The sequence below is a fragment of the Theropithecus gelada genome, chromosome 13 (genome assembly GCF_003255815.1).
Source record: "Theropithecus gelada isolate Dixy chromosome 13, Tgel_1.0, whole genome shotgun sequence".
Taxonomy (NCBI): Eukaryota; Metazoa; Chordata; class Mammalia; order Primates; family Cercopithecidae; genus Theropithecus; species Theropithecus gelada.
The window spans coordinates 12,507,794-12,517,294 of record NC_037681.1 but is presented as its reverse complement, the minus strand read 5'-3'; the positions used below and the strand labels follow the sequence as shown (position 1 = coordinate 12,517,294).

Genomic DNA, 9,501 nt, shown 5'->3' with positions numbered 1-9,501 from the left:
TGGATGGTACCCATATGTGCATCTGCAAACTCATCACAAGTTGACTCTCTTCCTTGCCTGGGCTGATTTCTCCTCTGACTTCAACTCCTCACCTGTCCAATACCTAAACAGATGTAAGATTCAGCCTGGTGTTGTATAAGATTTAAAGTTTCTTTCAACGTCAGGACACAACACAAAGACACTCAGAGGTGAGAAACAGAATTTGTTACCTACAGCTCCAAACCAGAGCAGGCTGTCAGCAGGGCCACACAGGGGCTTGCAAAAGGGCAGGGTAAGAGCAAGCTGGGGCTGTCAGAGACAGCTTATATATGGCAAACGAGGTGGGCTTAGCTGGGTTTCCAGGCTGCTTGTGGGTTCACTAATTTGAATACTTTATTGGGTTCCTAGGCACTGAATCTGTCCCTAGTTGTCTGGCACCTGGCCCCAGGGAGATAAACGTGGGTGCCCAGGAGCCCCAGAGGGTGAGAGCCCAATAAGAAAGGTGGTCGAGGTATGGACTTAATCAGATGCCAAGAAGGAACTGATCAGTCTCTAGTCAGGGCCTCAAAACTGGGTCAAGACAGCATTACAAAAAACAACAGTATTACAACAGGCATCGCTGCTCCAGTGTGACTGAGAACTTCCCAGAGATCCAGCGTCCCTTTCCTAGGTACTGATCTACGCTTGTCCACTTACGGGTCTGTCTGCCTTACTTGGTTGATAGCTGCGATGGCAAGAATGTTGTCTTGTTAATCTTTGTACGCCAGAACTCGGCGCAAAGAAAGTGCTCAATATTTTCCAAATGGATTAATCAAAGGTGAAAAATAGAGAATCAAAATCTTAGAATCTAGAATCACCTAGATCTTAGAAAAGAACACCTATGTTTAAAAATATGATCTTTTTGGAAAAAAATATCAATATGCAGAAAATGCAAGAAACAAGCACAGGCTCTAAAGTGAAAGTTGGTGTCTAAGTGAACTAGGTATTAAGTTGCTATGGGAAAAAATTAATTCATTCGAGGAAAGATGAGAAGGGTATAACGGAGATTAATTAAAATTTAGTTTATCAGATTTTTCTCAGGAGATTGGCAATTTAGTCAGAGGAAAATCTTATTTAAGTGCATAAGTATATTTCAGCTTATAAGTGGGATGCATGATAAAATGAAAACAGAATATCAGTGTATGTTAAGTAGTTACCATTTTAGAATTTGAAATCCTCTAAAATTCTAAGACTAGAAAATAAAAGTCTCAGGCTAAAAGTTTGCATCTATCTCCGTCTGATGAATACTTAAAATACCAGATGCATAGAATCACTGTTGACTTTCACGTCCATAAAGCTGACGGACTCTAGTTGGTATTCATCTCATCTTTGAAAACCCATGGGATTGCTCCATCCGGGCAGTTTTCTATTCTCTTGGATTTCTTCCTATTCTCTGGCTGGTTTTGTTTTGGTTTAGGTATCATTTTCTGGCCCCTCCTCCTCTACCCAAACTCTAAATTCCTAAGGAATCCATCCTGGTCCTCATTCCTTTCTTAATCTATATCCTCCGTCAGATAACTTACCTACTCTCCTGGCTTTAATGCAAATTCTCTGTGCCATCAACTCCCAGTTTCATGTCTGTGTTCCCTAAAACATTTTTGCACAGCAAAGAAAACAGTCAACAGAATGAAGAGGCAGCATACAGAATGAGAGAAAATATTTGTAAGTCACTCATCTGAGAAAGGGTTAATATCCAAAATATATAAGGAACTTAAGCAACTCAATAGTAAGAAAACAAATAACCCAATTGAAAAATAGGCAAAGGATCTGAATACACATTTCTCAGAAGAACACATTTAAATGGCCAATAAGTATATGGAAAAAAAATGCCCCAAATCACTAGAGAAGTGCAAATCAAAACCACAATGAAATATCACCTCACACCTGTTAGAATGGCTGTTATCAAAAAGATAAGGAAGTGGTAAGAAGTGATAGAGAAGATGAAGAGAAAAGGGAATCCTTGTACTCTGTTGGTGGAAATGTAAATTAGCACAGCCATCATGGAAAACAATATGGAAGTTCTTCAAAAAATTAAAAATAGAACTTCCATATGATCCAGCATTTCCACTACTGAACGTGTATCCAAAGGAAATGAAATCAGTATGTCTAAGAGATATCTGCACTCTCATGTTTATTGTAGCGCTATTTACAATAGCCAAGATATGGAATCAACCTAAGTGTCCATCAACAAATGACTAGGTAAAGAAAATGTTACGTATACACAACGGAATACTATTCAGCTTTAAAAAGAGAAGGAAATCCTGTCATTTGTGACAACATAAATGAACCTGGAGGACATTGCGCTAAGTGAAATAAGCCAGGCACAGAAAGACAAAAGCTGCATGCCCTCACTTCTATGTGGAATCTAAAAAAGCTGAACTCATAGAAGCAGAGAGTAGAATGATGGTTACCAGAGGCTGGGAATGGGGGCAGTGAAAGTGGGGAAATGCTGGTCAAGGGATACAAAATTTCAGTGAGATAGGACTAATAAGTTCAAGAGATCTATTGTACAATATGTTGACTATAGTTAATAACAACGTACATATTGTATTCTAGAAAATTGGCAAGAGAGTAGATTTTAAGTGTTCTTACCAGAAAAAAAAATATAACTGTGTGATGTAATGTATATGTAAATTAGCCTGATTTAGCCATTTCGAATGCATTCATATTTCAAAATATTATACCATATCAAACTGTATGTTTGATGTGATATGTACATACCATAAATATGTACAGTTTTTACTTGTCAATTTAAAATTAAAATTAAATTAAAACTCTGAGGAAATAAGGGTAAAGTGAAGAGAGCATACACAAATTTACCTATGGGAGAGAGTACTGTGCTGAGGTCACCTAGCACCTCGGTCCTAGATGTCCCACTCCCCAGAAATGAGAAAATGAGGTCTGATACTCACCTCTAAATTTCTGAAGTTTAGCTTTGGGAACATCTCTGTAGTAAGGGGTTGATACATGGTAGCTACATAGGAAATCATCAGTTGGATAAATTTTTTCCCTGCTAATCCTACTGTCTCCGAGATCCCAGGGTCATTATGAGTGACTAACAATGATCTTGGGTGATGACTGGAAGGGGAAGCAGAGTCTGAATGAAAGAAGGTTGCTTTGTGAAGTGCTGTGGGTAACAAGGATGTGATGAAGTAAATGTTTGAAAATATATTTAATGTGCTCTTTTCTAAACAGGAAGCAAAAGGACTATCAGGTAAATGGCCTTAGTATTTTGGGTCAGAGCAAGAAAAATATGCTCTGGTGTATGATAAGTCAATTATAACAATAACAGAAACCAGCATTTGTTGGGATTTCCTCTATCCTGGCACCACCGTTGCACTTTATGAATGTTGGCCTATTAATCAAACCACTGTGTGATGGAAGCTGTGACCACCAGAGATCCCCTCTTATCATGCTGGTTATGGACAAGAAGCTGAGCAGGAAATTAGAAAGCCAAGAACAAACTTCTAATCCTAACTCCAGTCAGCTGTCGGTGACTTTGAATGTATCAGGCAATTTGTCTATTAGCTTCACTTCTCTTTGTAATTAGAGCTCTACAATGCAGCCAGGTGTGATGGTTCACACCTGTAATCCCAGCACTTTGGGAGGCTGAGGCAGGAGAATCTCTTGAGGTCAGAAGTTTGAGATCAGCCTGGGCAACATAGTGAGATTCTATCTCTGCAAAAAATAATACAGTTAGTTGGGCATGGTGGTGAATGCCTGTAGTCCCAGCTACTCCAAGATTGAGGTGGAGGATCACTTAAATCGAGGAGTTAGAGACTGCAGCGAGCTGTGATTGTGCCACTGCATTCCAACCTGAGCAACAGAATGAGACCTTGTCTCTAAAAGAAGGAAAAGAATTATATAATGACAAATTTTAGGTTTCTTGATGGAAACACAAGAGGAGAAAACAGTGAGATTCACCTGGGAACTGAACTTTATCCCCTGTAAAAATATCAAAATACCCTAAAATGCATGAATCCTAGAGAATCAATAGGATGTCCTTTAGGGGAAAAGAGGGCTAGTGGTTACGTTTTAGGAAATCTAAACTGAAGCTTAACCAAAGCTAACTGTGGCTCGTGACCTCTGTGTGTTTCGATGGGAGCTGTGGGGTGGAGGGAAGGAAAGAAAAGTTGCTACAGGGAGAACAAACACCACAATAAGTGGCCACTGGGTCTTCTAGAATTTTAGGCTGCATTCTTTGGTTACAGTAGAGATTCTCCTTAAAAAAGCCTCTTGACATTGGAAATTGAAGTTTTTAAAAGCTGTTATTACCCAGCTTTCACTATAAAGGGAATTCTCCATCAGGAATCTTTGCTTGCAGACCATAAGCGTACGTCCTTGCCCTGTCCTAAACCCTCCCCAGCGGTGGGAGGTTTCTGTGTGTCTTCCCTTCTGCAGATCAAATAGACAATTCCAAATGAATGGGCACACTACCTTGAAGCATTTCACTAGTCCATCTGTCGATCAGAAAGCATTTATTGAACATAAAACTACGTACGCTACGTAAACAATCTCCAATGCTACCAGACCCTAGAGTGTGTGAGATGCATGTATATTCAACCATGAATTTCTTTCTTTAGCTTGAAGCTAAAAAGGAGATCCCGATTTGGATTTTATAGCTCAGACATTTCCCTTCGCATCTCTAAAATGTACCCCCAAAATGATATTTTGAGCACTTCACAGAAAGGGTGCCAAATATATCAAGGCAGTGGAGAAAGATTTTTTTTTTTTTTACATTAACTCAACCTAGGGAATATACCACAAATAATCCTATGTCATGATCATGAAACAAATTTTGAAAACCAATAAAAACAATGTACTCTTATACTAATTAAGACCTAAATGGAGATGATTCGTTTTGGATACTGGACTACATTTTAAAATAATTTCCTCTATTGTACTCACTCCATTTTAATGAAAAGATAGGAATTTTGTTTGCATTCAAACATTAATAGACTCAACAAATATTTATTGAGTGGCTGTTATGCGTCCACTCCTGAGCTGGGCATTGTAGGAACAGTAAAATAATGCTTTTCAACTGCTCTCCTCCCACTTACATCGTTTAGAAAGAGTCACTTGTTTAATCTTCTCATCTATTTATTTCCCAAGAAAATGGTTCTTCTACACTGTAACTTTTAATACAATATTTGTCAAGATAAAAAGCAGCATGCAATTATCCAATTTTCATCTACTTACATTTTAATGACCATACTTACTTGCCCATTCAATTTTGCAACTTTTAGTAGCAGTTTGAGACCAGAGATTCTCCCAGATTTAGTTCCACATGGCCAAGGTCTGTTGGACCACAAATTATTTTGCAGTAGGTAGCTTTTTGCTCAAAACAACCTTCCATTTAAAGTGCCAATATTCAAAATAATTAATAACCTTCCATTTAAACTGCCAATATTCAGAATAATAATCACGTGGTCTATGATTTTATATTTAGAGAGTGACACCCATGTACAATTCTTGAATGTTTTACTCCTTGTTGTGCCTCCGGAACATGGCAAAATGAAGGGCTGGGTGATTTCTATCATACATTTGGCTCAAAAAGCAGGAAAAACTAAGCAATCATCTCAGACCTTGAATGTTCAAGCAGCCAGACCTGGAGCCCAGCAGATCCCTGGTAGCCCAACCTGAGAATGTAGAAATACAGCTGAGCAGGTCACAATTTCCTTCTCTCAAGTGTGCTTTGAAAAATATATCCATGTCACTGTTTAAATCACTTTTTACAGGGGAAAGATTATGATTTAGGGTATTTCCATGCATAATCGCTTAGATATGTACTTAGTACAAATACGTTCAATATGGTGCTATGCAAAGAGCGGTATTTGCTCTGACTCCACAGCGGAAGATGTTACCTCCACTGGCTTGCTTGCCAAGCTATATCTCTGACTGCCTTGAGGCCAGTTAGATCACCACATATTCATCCCCTCAAAATCCAACTTGCTCTGTTTACAAACATGGACGTGTTTATTACTTGCTACCAGAATTCAGTAAAGAAACCATAATCATAAATATAGCTCCTTAAAGGCAACATAGATCAACTGAAAAAAAAATTACTAATAGTAGCTAATAATTAAGTTATTATAAGTTTATATTCATCACAGAAATAACTTTGAAGAAGATATGGCAAGGGCAGAAAATGTAAACCTGGATATGCAAAGCATCAAAACAGATGTCTTGTAAAGACTGTAACTTACCACCTGTGTGACTTTGACTCCATTGCTGTCAGTTTCCTTTGCACATGTTCTTGCTCTTCTAAGAAGAATGCCAGGCACAGTCTGGGTACCTGTTGGCATCCCACATAGGGAAGATCTGCATCTTCTTTCTTTTTTTTTTAAGATTATAAATGAGTTAAATTCATCTATTAATTGACAGTCTAAGATTAGGTTAAAAACAGGCTATTTACAAGTGACATGTCTGAAAAGACAAGAGTTCCCTCTTTACTCATTCTTTCAAGCCCAGGGAGTTACCTGCAGCCCTCACACTGCAAGTTACCTGCAGCCCACACACTGCAGCATCTTCTCAATGCTTTATTGGTACGCGACTATAGCCCCTTCTTCATACCATACATTGTTGGCAGTGGATTATTTATAAAATAAAGCCTCAAAATTATTTTAGGCACAAAGATTTTTATTTACTCACCTTCCTGCTTTATTTAAGATTATAAACATTATATAAATATTATAAATCAGATTACTCTGTTTTGGACCCAGGGTTGTGATAGGAACCCTCTTGTTACAAAATGATGGCAGATATATGCTGTCTTTGTGTTTTTCTGGCGCCCCTCAACCTCTGGCTGTCCCTTCTCTGTCCTTTCTCAGTTGTCCCTTAACGGTCTATTCTAACGCTTGTAAAATAGAGACTAAAAGTACCAATCTCATTGTTACGAGGTTTAAGAGAAGGCCCAGCACCAAGCCAGGCTCTCAGGAAAATTCAAACAGTTCCTCCTTGCCTTTGAGTATAGCTCCTTCCCTCTCTCATGGGCTGACGAACCACCGAACCAAGCACACGGGTATAAATCCACAGGCCAGGTGAACGTCTAGGTGGTAAGGTACATGGGCTTTGTGACTCCACTACCAATTTCCAGGCTTAGGAAAGACTGACTTAGTGAGCAGTTCCAAGACCACTGAGCTCACGGTTCCCTGTGGCTGTGTCCCTTGTACCACCATCCTGACCAGGGCTTGAGGAGGGGTCTTTCGATTCCCCCTGCCACACTTAGAACGATATGAGGGGTGCAGCAGAGGCCAAAATCTGCGTGACCAGCCCAGCACCAGGGAGTCTATGGTGGACACTGACAAACCACTCCCAAAGTTGGTGCCATTTGCTCTTACAGAGGAGAGGCGGGGCCTGGGCAAGGGCAGCAGCTGGAAGGTGAAGGGCAGGCATGGTTCTCAGTAGCGGTTGTGATCTGGCTTGAAGGGGCCATCACAGGACATGCCCAGGTACTGGGCCTGCTTCTTGGTCAACTTGGTGAGTTTCACATTCAGCTTGCCTGGGTGGGATTCAGCCACTGCCTCATCCAGCTTCTTGGGCAGCAAGTAAATCCCACCAGAGTACTTGTCCGGGTAGGTCCACAGCTCAATCTGCACCATCACCTGGTTGGTGAAGGAGTCACTCATCACAAAGCGGGGTGGCCCATGGCACTGCCCAGGCTGACCAGCTGACCCTCAGCCAGCAGGATGGTGCCGTGACGCTCTTCAGCCAGTCCTGGCCACCTGGGGCTTGACGGTCACCTTCTCCACAGGGTTCGCATTGAGCCACTTGGCATTGATCTCCATGTCAAAGTGGCCAGGGTTACACACAATGGCATCATCCTTCATCTGCTCAAAGTGCTGGCCAAGGATGATGTCAACATAGCCTGTGGCAGTGACAAAGATGTTACCCTCCTGACAGGCCTCGTCTATGGCGGTCACCTCATAGCCCTCCATGGCAGCTGCAGGTGGTTGATGGGGCCAATCTTAGTGATGATGAAGGGGTCCCCAAAATCCCACAGGGCCTGGACACAGCCCTTGCCCACATCACCATAGCCTGCCACCACGGCTACCTTACTGGCAATCACCACGTCTGTAGCCCTCTTGATGCCATCTATGAGGGACTCCCGGCAGCCTTAGAGGCTGTGAAACGTGCTCTTGGTGATGGAGTTGTTGATGGCAGACACCTTCAGGATCCCCTTGGCCATCATCTTGTGTCGGTTGTGGACCCCGGTGGTGGCCTCCTCGGAGATGCCTTGGATGCCCGGCAAGAGCTGTGGGTACCTGGTGTGGATGCGGTTGGTGAGGTCACTACCATCATCCAGAATCATGTTGAGGGGCACGGCTTTGAAGTACAGTGATTGCTGGATGCATGACAGGTACCCCTTGCTTGTTTCACCCTTCCAGGCATGCACTGGAATGACAGCCTTGGCAATGGCAGCCGCCACCTGGCCCTGGGTGGAGAAGGTGTTGCAGCTGGACCACTGTACCTCAGCATCCAGGGAGACAAGGGGTCTCAGTGAGGATGGCTGTCTCCACGGTCACATATGGCCAGCCAGCGATATGGGTGTCCTTCAGTGGCTTGGGGGCCAAATACAGCTCCCACACATGTATCAGACCCAGCATCTCATTCTCCTCAATATCCAGGGCCTTGTGTCCCCAGGCAGCCAGGTCAATGTCAGCAACTTTACAGGACAGTTTGTTAGACATGCTGGCAACACTTCCACACAGTGTGATGGACACAGACAAAGGGGGCCAGGCCTCCGAGAGGGGACAGGCATGGGGCAGGTGGCACTGGGCAGGGTGGATCTGCATTTTCTAGTCCTGATCAGCTTCTGACCTGGCTGCTCGTGTTTAATGCAACAACATTGTATTTGTCAGGCTAAGCTAGATTTTGCTGCAGTGACAGATCACTCAAAAATCTGTATGGCTTTTCACACACACAAAATATATTTCCCACTCACACCACATATTCAACACAAAGACCACAGGGAGGCTTGACTCATCCCAAACACATGAAGACCTGGCCTCCATTTGGATATATTCTTCCACCGTCACTAGATATGAACACGGGAATCAAGTCAATGACACTCAAGCTCTTAAAACTTCCCTCCTGATATAAAATAATTACTGGCTAAAGCATGGCCTTACCTGACTCCAAGAAGGTAAGGAAATGCAATGCTACCAAGTGCCTAACAAGAAAATAAAAATATCTGATAAATGGTACTGATGATTTCCTAAAGTACATCCACAAAATAATGAGCTGACATTTTTTATTTTGAGCCGGAATATACTCCAAGACTCTGAACTGATAAATGATAGAAAATACAATATATACGGCCAAACACTGTCCTCTGTTAAGCACTGGCAGAGCCACCCCTGCTACCACTCCAGTGACCATCCCCTCCTTCCCAGTTTATGTAAGAGGACTGCAGAGTAGAGAAGGATGGAAGAGCTGTTGGGGCCTCATAGACCTGCAGTGTCAGGAGTGAAAAGGGGTCTC

The 9,501-nt window shown here is 42.2% G+C and overlaps 1 pseudogene; it reads right to left on the bottom strand.

Moving 5' to 3' along the window:
• Nucleotides 1–7,418: 7,418 nt before the first annotated feature.
• On the bottom strand, nt 7,419–8,708 carry LOC112605065 (annotated as a pseudogene).
• Nucleotides 8,709–9,501: the final 793 nt, after the last annotated feature.